Below are 21,768 nucleotides of genomic sequence, written 5' to 3'. Positions count from 1 at the left end.
TGCATGTAACTGACACATTAATTGTGTCCGATGGGTCTGTCGTTCGGTTTCGTCACATATCAGATTTGTCCGAACACTTCACGCTATTCGTCCACGAGACTCAGAGGGCATGGACACGGGTTCCCAGGTAGATGCCGTGTTTCTTGACTTCCGCAAGGCGTTTGATACAGTTCCCCACAGTCGTTTAATGAACAAAGTAAGAGCATGTGGACTATCAGACCAATTGTGTGATTGGATTGAAGAGTTCCTAGATAACAGAACGCAGCATGTCATTCTCAGTGGAGAGAAGTCTTCCAAAGTAAGACTGATTTCAGGTGTGCCGCAGGGGAGTGTGTAGGACCGTTCTATTCACAATATATGTAAATGACCTTGTGGATAACATCGGAAGTTCATTGACGCTTTTTGCGGATCATGCTATAGTATATCGTCAGGTTGTAACAATGGAAAATTGTACTGGAATGCAGGAGGATCTGCAACGAATGACAATTGAATCTCAATGTAGACAAGTGTAATGTGCTGCGAATACATAGAAAGAAAGATCCTTTATCATTTAGCTACAATATAGCAGGTCAGCAACTGGAAGCAGTTCTTTCCATAAATTATCTGGGAGTAGGCACTAGCAGTGATTTAAAATGGGATGACCATATAAAATTAATCGTCGGTAAAGCAGATGCCAGACAGATTCATTGGAAGAATCCTAAGGAAATGCAATCCGAAAACAAAGGAAGCAGGTTACAGTGCACTTGTTCGCGCACTCCTTGAATACTGCTCACCGGTGTGGGATCCGTAACAGATAGGGTTGATAGAAGAGATAGAGAAGATCCAACGGAGAGCAGCGCGCTTCGTTACAGGATCATTTAGTAGTCGCGAAAGCGTTACGGAGATGATAGATAAACTCCAGTGGAAGACTCTGCAAGAGAGACGCTCAGTAGCTCGGTGCGGGCTTTTGTTGAAGTTTCGAGAATATACCTTCACCGAGGAGTCAAGCAGTATATTGCTCCCTCCTAGGTATATCTCGCGAAGAGACCATGAGGATAAAATCAGAGAGATTAGAGCCCACACAAAGGCATACCGACAATCTTTCTTTCCACGAACAATACGAGACTGTAATAGAAGGGAGAACCGACAGAGGTACTCAAAGTACCCTACGCAACACACCGTCAGGTGGCTTGCGGAGTATGGATGTAGATGTAGATGTAGACCTCCCTGTTTTTCCATTACTGGCAACGCCATCGACCTAGTAGCTGTAGTGTCAAAATTGCATTGGGAAATTAAACGCTGCAGTTTCTGCTAGTAACGCAGAGCGCCGATTACGTGGGCATTTCCCCTCACTGCAGAACCAATCTTGTCATTTAGATATTTGTTCATCATTTTCAGCAACTGTTTCTGAAGAAGGCCGATGTAAAGAAATAGCATAATAGATGCGATAAAAATTATTTTTTTAAACCAACCGATGTGTGCCATTTCATCACATCAGAAATCTTGAAACTTCCTGGCTGATTATAACTGTGTGCTGGACCGAGACTCGAACTCGGAACCTTTGCCTTTCACGGGCAAGTGCTCTACCATCTGAGCTACCCAAGCACGACTCACGCCCCGTCCTCACAGCTTCACTTCTGCCAGTACTTCGTCTCCTACCTTCCAAACTTTATAGACGCTCTCCTGCGAGACGAAGAAGTACTGGCAGAAGTGAAGCTGTGAGGACGGGGCGTGAGTCGTGCTCGGGTAGCTCAGATGGTAGGCACTTGCCCGCGTTAGGCAAAGATCTCGAATTCGAGTCTCGGTCCGGGACACAGTTTTAATCTGCCAGGAAGTTTCACATCAGCGCACACTCCGCTGCAGAGTGAAAATCTCATTCTATCGGAAATCTTGTTATTCCCCATCGGACTTTTTCTTTTGTGCCACATATTCTTGCTTCACACAGTCAAAGAGATAGATTGGACATGATGGCAGCTCACTAAAAGTCAAATTATGTTCTACTATAATTTCAAAAGAACAGCTTCAAATATGTACCGAAAACTGTGAAAAAAAACATAATTTAAAATAAAAATCTCGGCACTTGATGTTGCCACTTTGGTACTGATTATCGATATATCGTGGAACGGAAGTCAGCGATATGCATCGATATTTTTGGTTAAAATACCGAGATATCGATATTTTATCAAGAGCTCTAGTTCACGTAGTACTAACAGAGGCAAACTCGACACTACTGGAGTGACCTTGAAGCAACCAATCACGTTTCAGGACATGCGGCGATGGTCGTAGTGTGAAACACAGCCAAGCTTGCTGAAGATGACAACGAACAGTCGGGCGAGCAGCGACGGTGCAGGTTAAATATGCTGGTGGGACTCAGTGGGCTTGTTTTATCATCGCCAGGCCGCGCTAACGAGCAGCAGATAGCGAGGTGGCGGCATGAACACACCATAAGAATTGACCAGGAGAGGCTGATCTGCTCTCCTAGTTACCGTCTTCAGCCTAAGTGATGCTGCCTTCGTCTCAGCCCACAACTGTAAACGCACGCTGTTGTCATAGCGTAATTTCTACAGTGACATTTCGTTTCCGTAGCACCTGTGTTACTAAACGTCTGTCGTACATCATCGTTCATTGCTCCTGGTTCATGACTCCAGTTACAGATTACCTGCCTGATGATTTCTGGGGCAACAAAAATATGATTTTCAATATTTTTCGTAATTATTGAACGAATTTAAAAGTTTAAAATGCTGTCGTAAGCTTCTCATTAACAGGTATAATATTATGTTAAAGGTTTTGTGGTGTCACCGCCAGACACCTCACTTGCTAGGTGGTAGCTTTAAATCGGCCGCGGTCCATTAGTACATGTCGGACCCGCGTGTCGCCACTGTCAGTGATCGCAGACCGAGCGCCACCACACGGCAGGTCTCGAGAGACTGACTAGCCCTCGTCCCAGTTGTACGGACGACGTAGCTAGCGATGCACACTGACGAAGCCTCGCTCATTTGCAGAGCAGATAGTTAGGATAGCCTTCAGCTAAGTCAATGGCTCCGACCTAGCAAGGCGCCATTAGCATTATATAACTGTATCGTCAAGAGCGATGTACAACAAGGATGGATTAAAGTTAAGTATTCCAGAAGCTACGTACTTTTATTTACAGCATTCATTACGTATCCTGTTTCAGACCTCTCTAGCCTGCGTGAGTTAAACGCGTGCCTTTCGGCTACTTCCGAGTGGCGTGGCTGTCTTGCTACGCCACAACAGGTTCTGCATAATAAGAGAATTATTGCTCTTAAAAACTGAGTGTATGTCTTGAGGCAGTGAAATCATGTATAGGGCCCAGGTTTTTAATGACAGGTCATATTTTTTTCTCTGAACTTTAAGTATTGTAGTGAAGAAAAATGTATTTTTATTGTGCATATAAATTCATATTTTGCCGTTTTCAGTACTAGGTCATATTTCGGCCAGATTTCGCCATAATTGGTCATATTTCGGCCAGCTTTTGCCAAAAATGCCTATACTCGTATTTGTTGTGTCTAGGACACAGGAATAAAAATATGGGAATGCTGCTCACATGCCAGTGTGTCAGGCTGAAATGGTAATTAAATCAAGAACCTAAGGTGTCAACAGGCGTTGATGTACATCAACGGGGACAGTCGAAAATGTGTGCCCCGATCAGGACTCGAACCCGGGATCTCCTGCTTACCTGGCAGACGCTCTGTCCATCTGAGCCACCGAGGCCACAAAGGATAGTGCGACTGCAGGGATTTATCCCTTGCACGCTCCCCGTGAGACCCACATTCCCAACTTAATGTCCACACACTACATTCGTAGCGCCCCTGCTCTTTACACTCATTACTCGCGCCAGACAATCTTACCGTGTCCCGTAAGAGGTCGGGCAATGCGTGTGCATCCAGCACAGAACAAGGGGGTCAATGGCCGGCTAGCCTTAACTATATGGAGATCGTATCCTTCTTTCAGACATGTCCGAAAGAACAGATAGCATCTTCATATAGTGTGCTAGGTGGTATTGTCACAAACTGCACAATTACTACAAAACTTTGTCAGGGATGTGGTAGACAAGCAGCGTAACACGCTAATCGGTTCAATGACTTACGACATTGTCGGGCGGGATCAGCAAAACGCTCTCGAAGCCAACTAAGGCGGCTTCCGAGGTAATAAAAGTCGTAAACGTGGTCACATGTTCTGTCTGATTATAAACTCAGTCCGGTTCAACATGCAGGAAGTAAAATGCTGCAACAGCATGAAGATGTGTGGTTTTGTTGTGAGGTTTTTTGGTGGCATTGCAGAGAAGTTTAGCATTGACGGGGAAATATTATTTTGTAGACTATGCGAAGTTCAACTACTGCAGAAAAGCGCTTTCACATGCAGCAGTACTATAATACCGCCACACAAAGCATCTCTGTGAAGTGCTGAAAATGACGGCAGAAAAACGCTGTTACTTGAGCAGACAGATCTATCTTCAACAGTTAGTCATTCTTGAAGGACTCTTGTTAGATCATGGTGTTTTGCAACATTCCATTGGAGAAGCTGAAGAATCTACACTTCAGGCAGTTCTCGGAGAAGTACACAACACTTGAATCTACACTGAGAAAGAAGTATTTATCTGTGTGCTAAGAGCAGGTGCTCAACAAAGTACGATTTAGTGCTGCTGACCAAAATGTCTGGGTGTCCACAGATGGAACCACCGACGTGGGTGGGCGTTATGTTGCAAATGTTGTTGTTGGTGGTCTAAATGTTGACGAGCCTGCAGAAATGGTCCACCTAACGTGTGAAGCTCTAGTGAGAGAGTAAGAAAATTCGACAACTGCCATTTTGTCTGACAAATCTATGAAGCTATTGCGACAGGATGGTGTAAACAGAGACGACATTTTGCTACTAGTAACAGGTCTAAAACAGCCAATGGTCTTAAGTTTCCCTATCCAAGTATTATGTATGTTACTTGCCTTCACAAGCGCTACCCAAAGTTGTAGAAGAGGAGCGATGAAATTACCCTGTTGTGGACAAATTAATTTTCAGTGGCAAGAAAATCTATGTGAAAGTTCCGCTACGGGTGCAGATATTCAAGGAACAAGCATCTTCTAAAGAGCGAGCAAGAGTCACATCCACAGTCAGAGAGAGTAAAACTGTGAAAAAAATGCTCAACAAACATCAGAGGCAGACGTTACAAAAGAGGCGTTGTTTATCACGGAGAGGGTTAATGTTGAAATTTAGAGAGCGTGCGTTTGAAGAAGAGTCGGGGCAACGTATCACTTCCTCCCACATGTGTCTCGCGAAATGACCACTACTATACAGTCAGAGGAATTAGAGCTCATAAGGAAGTTTATAGACAGTCGCTTTTCCTACGCACTATTTGTGAATGTAACAGAGAATATGGAAAAGGATAGTTGTACCAGATGTACTCTCCGCCACACACCGTTTGATGTCTTGCGGATTATACTACTGCAGTCATTAAGTTTTGAGAGCGACGCCTGCACATTAGGCAGCCACAATAACTTGCAGTTGTACCAGATGTACTCTCCGCCACACACCGTTTGATGTCTTGCGGATTATACTACTGCAGTCATTAAGTTTTGAGAGCGACGCCTGCACATTAGGCAGCCACAATAACTTGCATGTCACGGCGTACATCGCGCTGGGTAAAGCGTGACTTGTTCAGGTCATTAGTGAGACTTTTGTAACGTACAGGGCTATTACAAATGATTGAAGCGATTTCATAAATTCACTGTAGCTACATTCATTGACATATGGTCACGACACACTACAGATACGTAGAAAAACTCATAAAGTTTTGTTCGGCTGAAGCCGCACTTCAGGTTTCTGCAGCCAGAGCGCTCGAGAGCGCAGTGAGACAAAATGGCGACAGGAGCCGAGAAAGCGTATGTCGTGCTTGAAATGCACTCACATCAGTCAGTCATAACAGTGCAACGACACTTCAGGACGAAGTTCAACAAAGATCCACCAACTGCTAACTCCAGCAATTGACAATTCACCAAAAGTTAACGTGTTTTGTGCAATCTCGAGGTTTAAAGTTTACGGCCCCTTTCTCTTCTGCGAAAAAAACGTTACAGGACACATGTATCTGGACATGCTGGAAAATTGGCTCATGCCACAACTGGAGACCGACAGCGCCGACTTCATCTTTCAAAAGAATGGTGCTCCACCGCACTTCCATCATGATGTTCGGCATTTCTTAAACAGGAGATTGGAAAACCGATTGATCGGTCGTGGTGGAGATCATGATCAGCAATTCATGTCATGGCCTCCACGCTCTTTCTTTCTGTGGGGTTATGTGAAAGATTCAGTGTTTAAACCTCCTCTACCAAGAAACGTGCCAGAACTGCGAGCTGGCATCAACGATGCTTTCGAACTCATTGATGGGGACATGCTGCGCCGAGTGAGGCAGGAACTTGATTATCGGCTTGATGTCTGCCGAATCACTAAAGGGACACATATCGAACATTTGTGAATGCCTAAAAAACTTTTTGAATTTTTGTATGTGTGTGCAAAGTATTGTGAAAATATCTCAAATAATAAAGTTATTGGAGAGCTGTGAAATCGCTTCAATAATTTGTAATAGCCCTGTACTACGGCTGACCGTTACTGCTATTGCGAGATCGCCCATAGTTTAGGAGCGGTTGGCATTCGCCAACACTGCAACCTCTTCAATCTTGCTCTAAGTTCTAACCGTTTTTGGCCGGCCACAACGCACATCTTCCAAATTGTCTATTCCGCGGGAAAAAAACGTCGGTGCCGTCGAAACAAAACACTGCGACATAATGAGTCGTCACCATGAACTTGTTGCACCATCTGAAACGTTTCCGTAGCGGTTTTGCTCGATTTATGGCAGAATTTTATGCCTGTCCCTTGATCCAGTTGCAACATAATCGAGTTCCGACACGCTCATTCAAATCGCCGTCACAGCATCAACTGCTTATAACACATGCACCCAACGGTCTCTTGCTGCAGCGAGAGACCAACCGACAAGGTCCCACACTAAGGTACTATCAACGTCCTGTACTGCACCACACCATCGCTATGCGCCCAGTCTTATAACTTAATGATTGTACTACTTAGATATACACTGAGGCGACAAAAGTCATGTGATACCTCCTAATATCGTGCCAGACCTCCTTTTGCCCAACGTACTGCAGCATTTCTACGTGGCATGGACTCAAAAAATCGTTGTAAGTCCTCTGTAGAAATAATACTGAGGCACGCAGCTTTTTTCTTTCTTTTTTTTTTTGGGGGGGGTCATCAGTCTACTGACTGGCTTGATGCGGCCCGCCACGAATTCCTTTCCTGTGCTAACCTCTTCATCTCAGAGTAGTACTTGCAACTTACGTCCTCAATTATTTGCTTGATGTATTCCAATCTCTGTCTTCCTCTACAGTTTTTGCCCTCTACAGCTCCCTCTAGTACCATGGAAGTCATTCCCTCATGTCTTAGCAGATGTCCTATCATCCTGTTCCTTCTCCTTATCAGTGTTTTCCACATATTCCTTTCCTCTCCGATTCTGCGTAGAACCTCCTCATTCCTTACCATATCAGTCCACCTAATTTTCAACATTCGTCTATAGCACCACATCTCAAATGCTTCGATTCTCTTCTCTTTCGGTTTTCCCACAGTCCATGTTTCACTACCACACAATGCTGTACTCCAGACGTACATCCTCAGAAATTTCTTCCTCAAATTAAGGCCGGTATTTGATATTAGTAGACTTCTCTTGGCCAGAAATGCCTCTTTAGCCGACCATAATTGCCGGCGCATGATTTTGTGTACGAGCTGACCTCTACATTATGTCTCATAAATGTACGAGGGATTCATGTCGGGCGATCTGGGTGACCAAATCATTCGCTCGCACTGTCCAGAATTTTCTTCAAACCTGTCGCTAACAACTGTGGACCGATGACGTGGCGCATTGTCATCCATAAATATTCCATCGTTGTTTGAGAACATGAAGTCCTTGAATGGCTGCAAATGCTCTCCAAGTAATCGAACATAACCATTTCCAGTCAATAATCGGTTCAGTGGGACCTGAGTCCATTCCATGTAAACACAGCCACACCAATATGGAGCCACCACGAACTTGCACAGTACCTTGCTGAAAACCTGGGTCTATGGCTTCGAGGGGTCTGCGCCACACTCTAGCTCTACCATCAGCTCTTACGAAGTGAAATTGGGTTTCCTCTGACTAGGCCACAGTTTTCCAGACTCCTAGGGCCCAACCGATATCGTCACGAGCCCAGGAGAAGCGCTGTAGACGATGTGCTGCTAGCGAAGGCACTCGCGTCGGTCGTCTGCTGCTATAGCCCATTCAGCCAAATTTCACCGCACTGTACTAACGGATATGTTCGTCGTCCCACATTGATTTCTGCGGCTGTTTACAACGTTGCTTGTCTGTTAGCACCGAAAACTCTACGCAAACGCCGCTGCTCTCGGTCGTGATATTTCCTCTGGAATACTAATACTGTAGATCTCGGAATATTGAATTCCCTGTTTCCGGAATGGAGTGTCCCATGTGTGTAGCTACAACTACCATTCCGCGTTGTAAGTCTGCTAACTGCAGTCGAGCGGTCATAATCACATCGGAAACCTTTTCACATCTACACTCCTGGAAATTGAAATAAGAACACCGTGAATTCATTGTCCCAGGAAGGGGAAACTTTATTGACACATTCCTGGGGTCAGATACATCACATGATCACACTGACAGAACCACAGGCACATAGACACAGGCAACAGAGCATGCACAATGTCGGCACTAGTACAGTGTATATCCACCTTTCGCAGCAATGCAGGCTGCTATTCTCCCATGGAGACGATCGTAGAGATGCTGGATGTAGTCCTGTGGAACGGCTTGCCATGCCATTTCCACCTGGCGCCTCAGTTGGACCAGCGTTCGTGCTGGACGTGCAGACCGCGTGAGACGACGCTTCATCCAGTCCCAAACATGCTCAATGGGGGACAGATCCGGAGATCTTGCTGGCCAGGGTAGTTGACTTACACCTTCTAGAGCACGTTGGGTGGCACGGGATACATGCGGACGTGCATTGTCCTGTTGGAACAGCAAGTTCCCTTGCCGGTCTAGGAATGGTAGAACGATGGGTTCGATGACGGTTTGGATGTACCGTGCACTATTCAGTGTCCCCTCGACGATCACCAGTGGTGTACGGCCAGTGTAGGAGATCGCTCCCCACACCATGATGCCGGGTGTTGGCCCTGTGTGCCTCGGTCGTATGCAGTCCTGATTGTGGCGCTCACCTGCACGGCGCCAAACACGCATACGACCATCATTGGCACCAAGGCAGAAGCGACTCTCATCGCTGAAGACGACACGTCTCCATTCGTCCCTCCATTCACGCCTGTCGCGACACCACTGGAGGCGGGCTGCACGATGTTGGGGCGTGAGCGGAAGACGGCCTAACGGTGTGCGGGACCGAAGCCCAGCTTCATGGAGACGGTTGCGAATGGTCCTCGCCGATACCCCAGGAGCAACAGTGTCCCTAATTTGCTGGGAAGTGGCGGTGCGGTCCCCTACGCCACTGCGTAGGATCCTACGGTCTTGGCGTGCATCCGTGCGTCGCTGCGGTCCGGTCCCAGGTCGACGGGCACGTGCACCTTCCGCCGACCACTGGCGACAACATCGATGTACTGTGGAGACCTCACGCCCCACGTGATGAGCAATTCGGCGGTACGTCCACCCGGCCTCCCGCATGCCCACTATACGCCCTCGGTCAAAGTCCGTCAACTGCACATACGGTTCACGTCCACGCTGTCGCGGCATGCTACCAGTGTTAAAGACTGCGATGGAGCTCCGTATGCCACGGCAAACTGGCTGACACTGACGGCGGCGGTGCACAAATGCTGCGCAGCTAGCGCCATTCGACGGCCAACACCGCGGTTCCTGGTGTGTCCGCTGTGCCGTGCGTGTGATCATTGCTTGTACAGCCCTCTCGCAGTGTCCGGAGCAAGTATGGTGGGTCTGACACACCGGTGTCAATGTGTTCTTTTTTCCATTTCCAGGAGTGTACATCTCCATGGATACTCTGCAAATCACATTCAAGTGCCTGGCAGAGGGTTCATCGAACCACCTTCACAATTCTCTATTATTCCAATATCGTATAGCGCGCGGAAGGAATGAACACCTATATCTTCCCGTACGAACTCTGATTTTCCTTATTTTGTCGTGATGATCGTTCCTCTCTATGTAGGTCGGTGTCAACAAAATATTTTCGCATTCGGAGGAGAAAGTTGGTTATTGGGGTTTCGTGAGAATATTCCGTCGCAACGAAAAACGCCTTTCGTTTAATGATTTCCAGCCCAAATCCTGTATCATTTCTGTGACACTCTCTCCCATATTTTGCGAATCACGTGAGTGCAAAAGACAGCTGCGCCAATGCACTGGCCTTTTATACCATGTTTACGCGATATTGCCGCCATCTCTATAATTATGTGCATATCGCTATCCCATGATTTCGTCACCTCAGCGTAGATACTTTCCTTTCCCTATGACTTGAGTATGTACCCTCTGAATAGCAGACTACAAGCGATACTCGTGGCGAAGAAAAAGGTTTAGAGAGATACGTGGCTGTGAATATAGCAGGTGTACTGTGCAGTCAGTGACTTAATACATTTGATAACTGAAGTATCACTTTTCGTATAAAGCCTGCCGAGATTAACAGACTTCTGGATCAATGGGCAGGAGAGAGAGAGAGAGAGAGAGAGAGAGAGAGAGAGAACGACTAGCAGAATTAGCAACACCCTACATAACACCGACCAAGAATCCATAAATCAACTGAAGGTTGACGGCTACGACTGACGTTTACGTTGATTAATGAATGAGAGTGTACAACGAAGTCACTGGGGAACACCTATCGACCGGTTACTCCTTCTCTATTAAAAAAAAATTTCTTGCTTATAAATTGGCTTTCAGTGTAAATCCAGTGCTCCTGTTTTAGCACAGGAATGGAACTAACCTCTTGTCGTTGAGCGATACGTCAGCCTAAAATTGGAAATTTCTCTCTTAAGGTCACGAGAGAATATATTCCGCTCCTCCTGGCTGGTATTGCTCTTTAAAGCGATAGTGTGGTGGTAATCATGAGCCGGCCGCTGTGGCCGAGCGGTTCTATGGGCTTCAATCCCGAACCGCGCTGGTGCTACGGTCGCAGGTTCGAATCCTGCCTCGGGCATGGATGTGTGTGATGTCCTTAGGCTAGTTAGGTTTAAATAGTTCTAAGTCTAGGAGACTGATGACCTCAGATGTCCGATAGTGCTTGGAACCATTTGATTTTTTGGTAATCATGAAACGCAGATTTAACCCCTTTATGCCGTGCGTTGCGAATTCATATCACACCAGAGCGATGCTAATAAATGGAAGGTTAATTGTTTTTGAGTGCCAGTGACGGTAGGTGCAGATTCTACAGGAAGCTGTCAAAGCCTCTGACAAGTGATTTCTTCTCCTGAATGTATAGGGTACATCTAGAGCGGCTTTGTGTTCACGCCTTTGCTCACGACACGCAGCAGAAAAGCTGTCGTCATTGCTTTGACGATTATAGACAGAGTTAAGTTTATTTACTTTTGAATACATTGTGGGAGTATGCAGTGATCAGTGTTATTACAAAATATATTTACTATAAAAACAGTCTTGATCACAAATTATTTATTTCGGTGACTGGTTTCGACCACAACTGTGTTCCTCTTCAGACCATTGAGTAAGAACCTCTTTCTGGTGGTAAATCACTGTTGTGGCCGAAACCGGTCACCGGAAAAAATAATTTGGGATCAAGACAGTTGCTGATAGTAAAAAAAGAGTTAAGTTTATTTCTGAAAATTATTTGTTTATTCTGTAGTATCCGTGATGTGAGGAAAATCAGATTTTGACGTTGCATGTGCGAGTGAATTTCAAAATACTGTTTGTGTAAAATACCCATTATTAGGCGATTGTTACCTACGTGAGCACATGTTAGAGATGAAATCAAGAGTTGCGGAAGCAAATATTTCCGTCTATTTGCAGCACCACAATACTTCAGTGACCAAATGTATTTATTATTTTACGTTGTATATACTCTGATTTATTAAAGTTTTCAAATATCCGACCTCAACACTGTGCTGTCTGACTACATTTCGCATTTATTACGCTCTGGAAATTCTAGCAAACTGGTAGTACTGCGAACCGGTTCCAGTTACGTTTACTCGATCTGACGCAGTAGATTATTGGCCTAAGGTTACAGACACAAGGCAAAGATGTAAAAGACCACACTGTAAAGGAGAGACAATATTCGTGTTTAGTGAGTGTGACGCTCATCCGTCACTAAACAAGAGATTAATTTGTTACCGGGAATCTCACAAATAAGTCTACATTGTATATTATAAAATTATTTAAAATGTATGGGGCCATAACTTTTTTAATCGCTCAACTCCTATCAATGTATCGTCAAAATATTAAATTATAGTGTTTTACTAAACGAAGTGTTTTAAGTGTTAATTTTCTGAAGTGTCTGTTATTGCAAATACGCAACATACCAAATCACACCTGACGTTATATCTTAGATTTGACTGTATGTACTCTATAGATTTCAGTTAGAAATGTATTCAGGTATTTAACGATTAAGTCTAGCGAAAGGGAGAGACTGGCTGGTTGGATGCTTGTTTGATTTGGGGGAGCCGGCCGCTGTGGCCTAGCAGTTCTAGGCGCTTCAGTCTGGAACCGCGCTGCTGCTACGGTCGCAGGTTCGAATCCTGCCTCGGGCATGGATGTGTTTGATGTGCTTAGGCTAGTTAGGTTTAAGTAGTTCTAAGTCTAGGGGACTGATGGCCTCAGATGTGAAGTCCCATAGTGCTCAGAACCATTTGAACCATTTTTGATTTGGGGGGGGGAGAGGGGGGGAGGGGACCAAAAGCGAGGCCATCGGTCCAATCGGATTAGGGAAGGATGAGGAAGGAATCTGTCCACTCGTGTGCCCTTGATGACTGCACGACACAAAGCTTTAGCCTCTCCTTTTCCCATAGACATCGACATTGGACTGTTGATGACTGGAAACATGTTGCCTGGTCGGACGAGTCTCGTTTCAAATTGTATCGAGTGGATGGACGTGTACGGATATGGAGACGACCTCGTGAATCCATGGACTCTGCATGTCATCAGGGGCTGTCCAAGCTGGTGCAGGCTCGGTAATGCTGTGAGGCATGTGCAGTTGGAGTGATATGGAACCCCTGATACGTCTAGATATAATTCTGTCAGGTGACACGTACGTAAGAAGCCTGTCTGATCACCTGCAACCATTCATGTCCATTGTGCATTCCGACGGAGTTGAGAAATTCCAGCAGGAGAATGCGACACTCCACACGTCCAGAGTTGCTACAGAATGGCTCCAAGAACGATCTTCTGAGCTTAAACATTTCCGCTGGCTACCAAACTCTCCAGACAAGAGCATATCTGGGATGTCTTACAACGTGCTGTTCAAAAGAGATCTTCACTGTTACTGATTTATGGACAGCCCTGCAGGATTTATGGTGTCAGTTTTCTCCAGCACTACTCCAGACATTAGTCGAATCGATGCTGCGCCGTGTTGCGGCACTTCTGCGTGCTCGAGGGGACTCTACATGATATTAGGCAGGTGTACTAGTTTATTTGGCTCTTCAGTGTATAAACAATGTTACTCTTTTCGTATCAGCCTTTCTGTCTCAAGATAGCGTGTGCAAAGGGGATAGATGCGCATGGCTATTCAAAATGATCTAGACCATTTCAAGGGATTGTAAAAATGTGTGAACCGTCAGCCATAAGGCACGCGTCCCTTCTAGAGGCCAAATTGATCGACACTCGCTCCAAAGTGTTTGCATCGATGTCAATCACAACTGTCCTAGTACATCCTCGTTAAGACATCGATGTTGTGCGGAAACAGTGTATTTGATATAACCCCACAGCTAAAAATCAGACGGTGTCAGGTCCGGTGAACGTAAGAGACTTGACAGCAACTGCATATTGCCAGCTGATGCACAGCAGACGCAACGTCGTGGTGACACAGTATTCAAGAACTCGCAGACATCATTGTGGAAGTGTGAAGTAGCACCATCCTGTTGTAAAATGAAATTATCACAGTCCTCCCGCAATTGCGGCATGAGCCACAGCTGAGTCAAGTTCAGGTAAGAGTGTTCATTGATCTTCGACTCCGCAAAGAAGAAGGGTCCATACACGTTTTACCTTGACAACAATTAGGGATCCACGGACATGTTCGACAACAATGTGGGGTTTCTCTGCTGCCCATACTGCACCATACAGGTGAAATCTTCCACCTCCGTTAAATGTCTGATATCAGTGCAAAACTGACTGCACAAACGCTTGTGACCACGTGTAATGCCTAGGAACAAATGAACACGGTATGATTTCATTTGCAGGTGTTTCTCGGCACTCTCCAGCCAGTTGGTTGTGAAATCCTAGGAAACTACTGGCACGAGACGTTGATTTTTGTAGACATCTACGTAATGTTTGCGTAATCACTTCAACTTGTTGCTCAATTATCGATGGATACTCATTGTTTCATGCCTTTACAAGAATAACGCGTTTCCTTAAACTGTGTGATAGGTCCTGAATTTCCGACGCACTGCTGTTGCGGACTTCCTCATGCAGAACATCACGCGAAATACCTTCTCTGCTGGAGATTACTCTAAAACTAAAAAAAAAAAAAAAAAGAAGCTTGCGATGCTATTTCCATACCTGCACTCATATAACGCCTAACCTCAATGTAAACATTATCCATAATCACTTGAAAGTGTCCAGATCATTTTGAAAAGCTCTGTATTTGGAGCTCAATATTTATTCTTCCCTTCGTCTGCTTTATTTTTCTAAGCTGAATAGGCAAGGCGGGCTGTTTGAAATATAAGCTAATTACGGAGATTTTTCAGGCAGATCCCAGTTAACTGTCTTTGATTTATTCCCTGCACAATATCGTCTTACTCAAAAAGCAGCAGATCGGACAAAAAAATTGTCCCAACTAGGAGACATCAAGCCAACAGCGTGTAATCCCACCTTGATAATGGCCTCAGTTTGGCGAGGAAGAGAGTCCACAAGTTTCTTTATGTACGCCATTCACAGCTGAAGTCACTCATTGGTGATTAGATCCCGTAGAGAGATCACAATGTGGTGATGTTGACTACAACGTTGCGACCGCTGTTCAAATCAGAGCCATATATTTTCTATCGGATTAAGATCGAGTGATTTAACGGGCCAGTCAAAATGCGGATGGGTGCCGTTGCGTTCGTTAGACCAGGAATGTATTCGGGAAGCCCTGAGGACATAGATGTTGTCGTCCTGAAAGACAGCAGTCTCCACAGCATACTCAGCACGAAGATGTAAAGAACAAGGCAACTTTCGTCACCAAGAATGATGAACTGTACTTCCTGGTTCTTGTTAAAGGTAACATGAATGTCTGGACTCAAGTCATTGTGCGAAAAACATTCCCGGAAACATCAAAGAAGCATCTCCGGCCTCTCACTCTGCGCATACTTCGCGTTCCGAATTACACGTCGAATGTGTAATACATCAGAAAACAACGTAGAGTCACAATACTATTTGTAGTAAGACTGGAGAGTCACAGCGCACGAGAGGCCAATGTCTCTGCTTCACAAATATTTTTTATTCCAGGAAATAACTATTGACTTGAAACTGCGTGATAGATTAAGTGTTCCGATCCGACACTCGAACTCGGGACCTTTGCCTTTCGCGGGCGAGTGCTCCACCGACTAAGTTACCCAAGCATGATTCACGACCCTCACTCACAGCTTTACTCCCGCCAGTATCTCGTCTCTTACATTTCAAACTTCACAGAAGCTCTCCTGCGAAACTTGCAAAACTAGCACTCCTGGATAAAAGGATATTGCGGAGACTTGGCTTAGCTTGGGGGACGTTTCCAGAATGAAATTTTCACTCTGCAGTGGAGTGTGCGCTGATATTAAATTTCTTGGCAGCTTAAAACTTTGAGCCGGACCGAGACTCGAACTCGGTCTGGCACACAGCTTTAATCTGCCAAGAAGTTTCATATCAGCCCACACTCCATTTCAGAGTGAAAATTTAATTCTGTGAACTGTACACTTATTTTGATGACAATCTTTATTTTTCTGCAATCAGCTACGCAATAGGCAACCAATGCGAGTGTACCACAAACGCAGCTAAGCGATAAATTTAAATTGAAAATCCGTCCCAATATATGCTTAGCAGGGCTTACCAACCGAAACTGTTAAAGGGTTCGCTGTTTTGTAGACACAAGGCCGAAATTTAATTTCACTCTTTGCTTTTCGGTGGCCTGTTTATAAAACTGCAGCTGCGCTTTAAATTTCTCTGTTTAGGAGCTTTTAATTGACGCTTCCTCTCAGCCATCAAACGCAGGGCTGACAGATTTTCGCAATGTAAAGGTGTCAATATTCACTTTTTCGTAAGAGAAAAATTATAGAGGGCTGCCTGCATTATTTTATACTCTGCGCTAAACCTGTTTTTTTTTTTTTTCGGCGAGATACTTTTTTCTCATTGTACCGGTCTAACAGCTCTTATTCACAGCACTGATTTCGGCTTCAAACATTTGAAAGTGTCATTTTCTGTTTTGTTCGTTCTTTCGGGATCCACAAATATTGATACCCCATGCTGGTGCTGAACGGCGGATAGAATAATGTGTCTTTTTTTATCAATACTCGAGTACTTATAAATTTGACATTTTCGAATTTCGTAAAAGGTGCTTAATACCCACATTTATGCTAAATATTTCGATATACCGTTATAGGAAAAATATAAAACAAGACTATACTAACTAAAGAAAAAGAGTTGAATTATGCAAATTCCCCTTTAACTGGCATTTAACAAATGCCAAATGCGAGGACACACGAACGTTTGGTTTTGATTGCAGGCAGAATACCAGAACTTAACTCCAGACGGTCTCTACGTATTCCAATTGATTAATAAAATAACAGAGGACGCTAAATATTCTTCATTTATCTGGATGGTATCTTTTCACCAAAACGTAGGCGCTACCGATCATCACTCGGCTTTTGAATTTTTGTTACTTCACTGAACTACAATCAGAACTGAAACCTGTGGCGTGATAAACGATTTTCTTAAAATAATGTCTATTACTCAAAGCAATTATTTCTGACAACTAGTTTGAAGAATTACCAGTGGCTGATTGCTGCGTATTTTTTAAAGCGCTGATATTTGCAATCGTATCTTTTCATAAATGACCAGGACTGTGGTATATTTAAAGAGCCTACATACGTAGACGGTACAGAAATTCTTGTCCCAGGTCTTCACCACTGGAAGCAGTATTACGCCTGAAGTGACATAATAGTCTTAAGATACTTCTCATTTATTGTTGCGTCTCAGTCGTACGTTTTTTAAACGAGATCACATGTTTAGATAACACTGGATCATCTTCTGATCTAATGTGCAACTGGGGAGGAACAATAAATGAAAATTATTTTAATTATTTAAACAGTTGCTGAATCTGTGAGGACGATGATGTCTACCATAGTGACACAATGTTCTCTTTGTCAACACAGATTTTACGATAGAAATTCTGATAAAATACGCGACTTGGTAGTCCTGCATGACACGGGTCCATATGCGGCAAAGAGAATTATATTGGAAAACGAAAAACTGTACACTACAGTAAACCTCGTTATGAAAACATAAGACGTCCATGCTGAAACTACGGCGCGAGCCAACAGGGCACTGATCTCAATAGACAACACTGCTGTAAGTAGTCATGACGATCGTTGGTGCTCACAGGGAATGACGGCTTTCTCGGCGAATTTCATTGATGAAATATTCTAGGGTTATCCGCATCAACGAAGAACAAATTTGTTTTCAAAAGACAAAGTTACTGCGGTGTGCCAAAGGTTCTGGAATTCGGTCCTCAAAGAGGCAGTGGAATAACAGTACATGATCTTTCCGTCTGAGCTCTCTCATGGGATGTGCGAAAATACATCAGGAGCACTTTAATGTAAAATCGGCGGAGGCAGCGGGAGGAATAGACAGACAGGCAGCATCAGGACCTGACGACTGGATTCCTGCTGCTCTCATCTGTTATTTTCCCCTCTTTGGGGAAGTGTGAGGGGGAGTTTGTAGCCTTTCGGCTTTTACTCCCCTGTGTACGTGTGTGTGTGATTATAACTGTAGTTTTTTGATGTCTGTCAAACGTGATGACTGTTCTGTTAGTGTCTGGTATTTGGCGAGATGTTTGGTGTTATATGGGAAGGAGCAGGATTTGGGATTGGATATTGGGATTTTCTCTTCGACTTAATCGTCGAAGATCGTCATGGGGCGCTTGTGCTTGTCGTGGGACATGTCATACCGACCTAGGGAGTGGATGAGGGCGTTTCCTGATCTGGAAGAACCCTCATAGAAGGCCCTTGCCAGATTTTGGAAACGCTCTCTCAGGAGAGGGATTTCAGCTGCGGCATGCAGATCATCTATGGGGAATCCCAGAGGTAAATGCAATGCCAACCTAATGGCACGGTTCTGCAGCCTCTGGAGTTTGTCCAGGTGCTGCTTTGGCGCGTATCCCCAGACAGGGCACGCATATTCCATTACTGGCCGGATCAGGGCCTGTTACACATTAACTGCTACTGGGCAGGGAAGGGAGCTGGTTGAGTTCAGGATTGGGTATGGTGTGGACATTCTGGCGCGGACCTTCCTGTGGACCTCGTCTATGTGGGGTTTCCACGTAAGACGAGAGTCCATGGTTACGCCAAGGTACTTGGCGGTTCTGCGCCAGGGGACGACTGGGTCCCACTCCCTCCCCACCTCCCCAGCCACCGATTGTGACGTCTCTTGCGGAGGCCAGCGATTGGCCCACCCGTTGGGCCTCGGTTGGTCGGTTGATTCGGAGAGGGGACCGCGGGTCATGGCCATCGAACATAGGCCGGTGTGAGGTGGAGCGTACACCATTAAGTTAAGCAGTGGTTTTGACTTTGTACATATGTACTGTTTGTGTTTTCCTTTTCTTTTTCGTTTATAAATGTATAGCTATGGTGTTCCTTTAATCATTGACAAAGGTCTTCTTAGGCACTTGTGGGTTTTATTGTTGTTCTGAAGAAGGTGTAGTTATCTACGCCGAAACCTGGGTTAACACTTAACACTAGGTGCTTTTTCCGCAATCGAGGCGGGTTTTTAGTTTTTTAATACAGTAGGAAGGAGTGTATGTTGGTCACATACTAGAAAAAAGTCCTGTGGTGACTGAATATTGGAGTAGGGGTGCTTCTGAATGTCACTTTTTAAAGTTTTTCTTAAATCCCAGGACAAAATTTAGTTACATTAAATTTACTACAAAAAATGTCCTGTCCATTTTTCCTATAGGGCTAACAGTTCGCGCGTAGTGAACGAGAGAATATGAAATTCTCCCGCATGGTTTATTAAGGCCAGCTATAACACTGCGGAATGCACTGAACGACAGTGGTAAGGGCAGCTGTATCACTTTGTATATGATTATAAAAGAACTGTACAGTTTCTGCTGACTTTAGTGTTATCTATATACGTTATGCATGTTGGATTTATTTTATACGGGCCTACAATGTTCTACGTGATCGAAACTGCTAGTTGATCAAAAAATTGTTCAAGCTTGGGCTTATCCTGGTAATCACGACTGTCTTTAAATTTCTCATTTATATCGTAACATACATCACTGGAGGGCTGAATGAGCTCTGTGCCGTTGCAGTTCGAATAGAGCGCAAAATGAAAGTGAGTTGAGTGATCAGAAACTCTTCTGGCAGGAGGGGTTGGGATCGAAGTCTGAAACGCAGCACGTGAGACCGCTTAACTAAGCGTGTGTGGAGGCGCGGATGGCTGCTGCGGGGGACCCGGAGCGCCACCAGGAGTTGGCAGCTATGCAGACGGTCACGGCGAAAGTTGGTCAGACCGAATTAATCCCCGGGGACTCATTAGTGGCGAGGCCGTGGGACAAAAGAGGTAGTCCGAACGCCGTCAATCGAAGCGTTGTCGCGACAAAAGCTCGCGCCCGAGCGCCTCTCAAATCTTTCGCTGCCCCCCCACTCACCCCTCCCCCAAACCACTAGTGACGTCGCTCTCTTCTCTCGTTACGCTCTCTTTTCCTTTCATCACCTCGCGAAATTTTCCTTTATGCGGGCATAAAGCCGGCCCGGCGCGCAGAAGGGTGTATTGTGAAGGGCGGAGCGTGTGTAAAAACACGCGGCGTCCGGGCCCGCCTCAAAGGCCCTGCCCTGTGCCGCTCCGTCTATCTCGCACAGCCCTGGACGAATATCGCTCCCCGGGCCAGCAGGCGGCGGGCAGAGAACGCGCGCCGCGGCATCGCTAAAGCTCGATGGCTCGAGAGCCCGACATCGTCGTCTTCGCAGGAGGTAAACAGCAGTGTCGCCAAGGCCGTAGCCCCCATCTGCGTTCCTTATTATTATTGGAGCACGTCTCGAGATCGGGATACCATTCGCTGCCCTTATACGCAGCGACAAGTGCTAGTCGTATAGCGGCAACGGCAATGTCGTCCAAATCTTTCCCCCTAAACTAGGCCAAGCAGCCGTTCACACTTCCACCGACAAAAAATGCTGAGCTTGAATGTCCCGAATTTCGATATAAAGGGCGAACTGATGTTCGCTCACTCTGACGTCACAGTACGATTCTTTGCGTACTAACAGTAGGAAACGTCAAATTTCGTGCCATGCCTAATTTCGATAGAAAATACACGTCAAAGAGATGCAATTTGGCAACACTGTAATCAAATATAGAACTATAATTTCCGTCAGTACCATTTACGTGTGGACGCAGTTCTAAAACTACCGCAGGCTACCCCTGACTACTATAAGTAACCGTTATTGTTGTTGTGGTCTTCAGTCCAGAGCCTGGTTTGCTGCAGCTCTCCATGATTATCCTGTGCAAGCTTCTTCATCTCCCAGTACCTACTGCAACCTACATCCTTCTGAATCTGTTTAGTGTATTCACCTCTTGGTCTCCCTCTACGATTTTTACCCTCCACGCTGCCCTCCAATACTAGATAGGTGATCCCTTGATGCCTCAGAGTATTCCCTACCGACCAAACCCTTCTTCTAGTCAAGTTGTACCAATTCAATACCTCCTCATTAGTTATGTGATCTACCCATCTAATCTTCAGCATTCTTCTGTAGCACCACATTTCAAAAGCTTCTATTCTTGTCTAAACTATTTATCGTCCACGTTTCACTTCCATACATGGTTAAACTCCATACAAATAATTTCAGAAACGACTTCCTGACACTTAAATCTATATTCAATGTTAACAAATTTCTCTTCTTTAGAAACGCCTTCCTTGCCATTGCCAGTCTACATTTTATATCCTCTCTACTTCGGCCATCATCAGTTGTTTTTCTCCCCAAATAGCAAAACTCATTTACTACTTTCAGTGTCTCATTTCCTAATCTAATTCGCTCAGCATCACCCGATTTAATTCTATTACATTCCATTATCCTCGTTTTGTTGTTGATGTTCATCTTATATCCTCCTTTCAAGACACTGCCCATTCCCTTCAGCTGCTCTTCCAGGTCCTTTGCTGTCTCTGGTAGACAACGTAATTTTGCTAGTAGCTTGATCATTGAGATCACAACTGCGTCACCTTTATGTTAGATGTGTTGCTTACGTATCGGTCGTCACCCCATTTCTAACCTTTTGTTCGCATATAGGATCAGGATCTTTCTAGATTGCCCTAGAAACCGGGTGCAGTGAACAGTTTAGTAACTGAGTAAGAATACCTGGAGAGCCACATAATCTGCAGAATATTTTTGTTATAC

At 45.1% G+C, this 21,768-nt stretch overlaps 1 protein-coding gene and 1 non-coding gene across 2 annotated transcripts in view; both read right to left on the bottom strand.

Moving 5' to 3' along the window:
* Positions 1 to 21,768, bottom strand: part of LOC126203093 (protein still life, isoforms C/SIF type 2) — a 582,152-nt gene that overhangs the window by 142,383 nt on the left and 418,001 nt on the right. The window lies entirely within an intron of this gene.
* On the bottom strand, positions 3,638 to 3,711 carry Trnat-ggu (transfer RNA threonine (anticodon GGU)). Its single transcript has one exon. It is a non-coding gene; the product is annotated as a tRNA-Thr (tRNA).

The sequence above is a fragment of the Schistocerca nitens genome, chromosome 9, assembly GCF_023898315.1.
Source record: "Schistocerca nitens isolate TAMUIC-IGC-003100 chromosome 9, iqSchNite1.1, whole genome shotgun sequence".
Lineage (NCBI taxonomy): Eukaryota > Metazoa > Arthropoda > Insecta > Orthoptera > Acrididae > Schistocerca > Schistocerca nitens.
The sequence above is the reverse complement of the archived record's forward strand: the minus strand, read 5'-3'. Positions and strand labels throughout refer to the sequence as shown.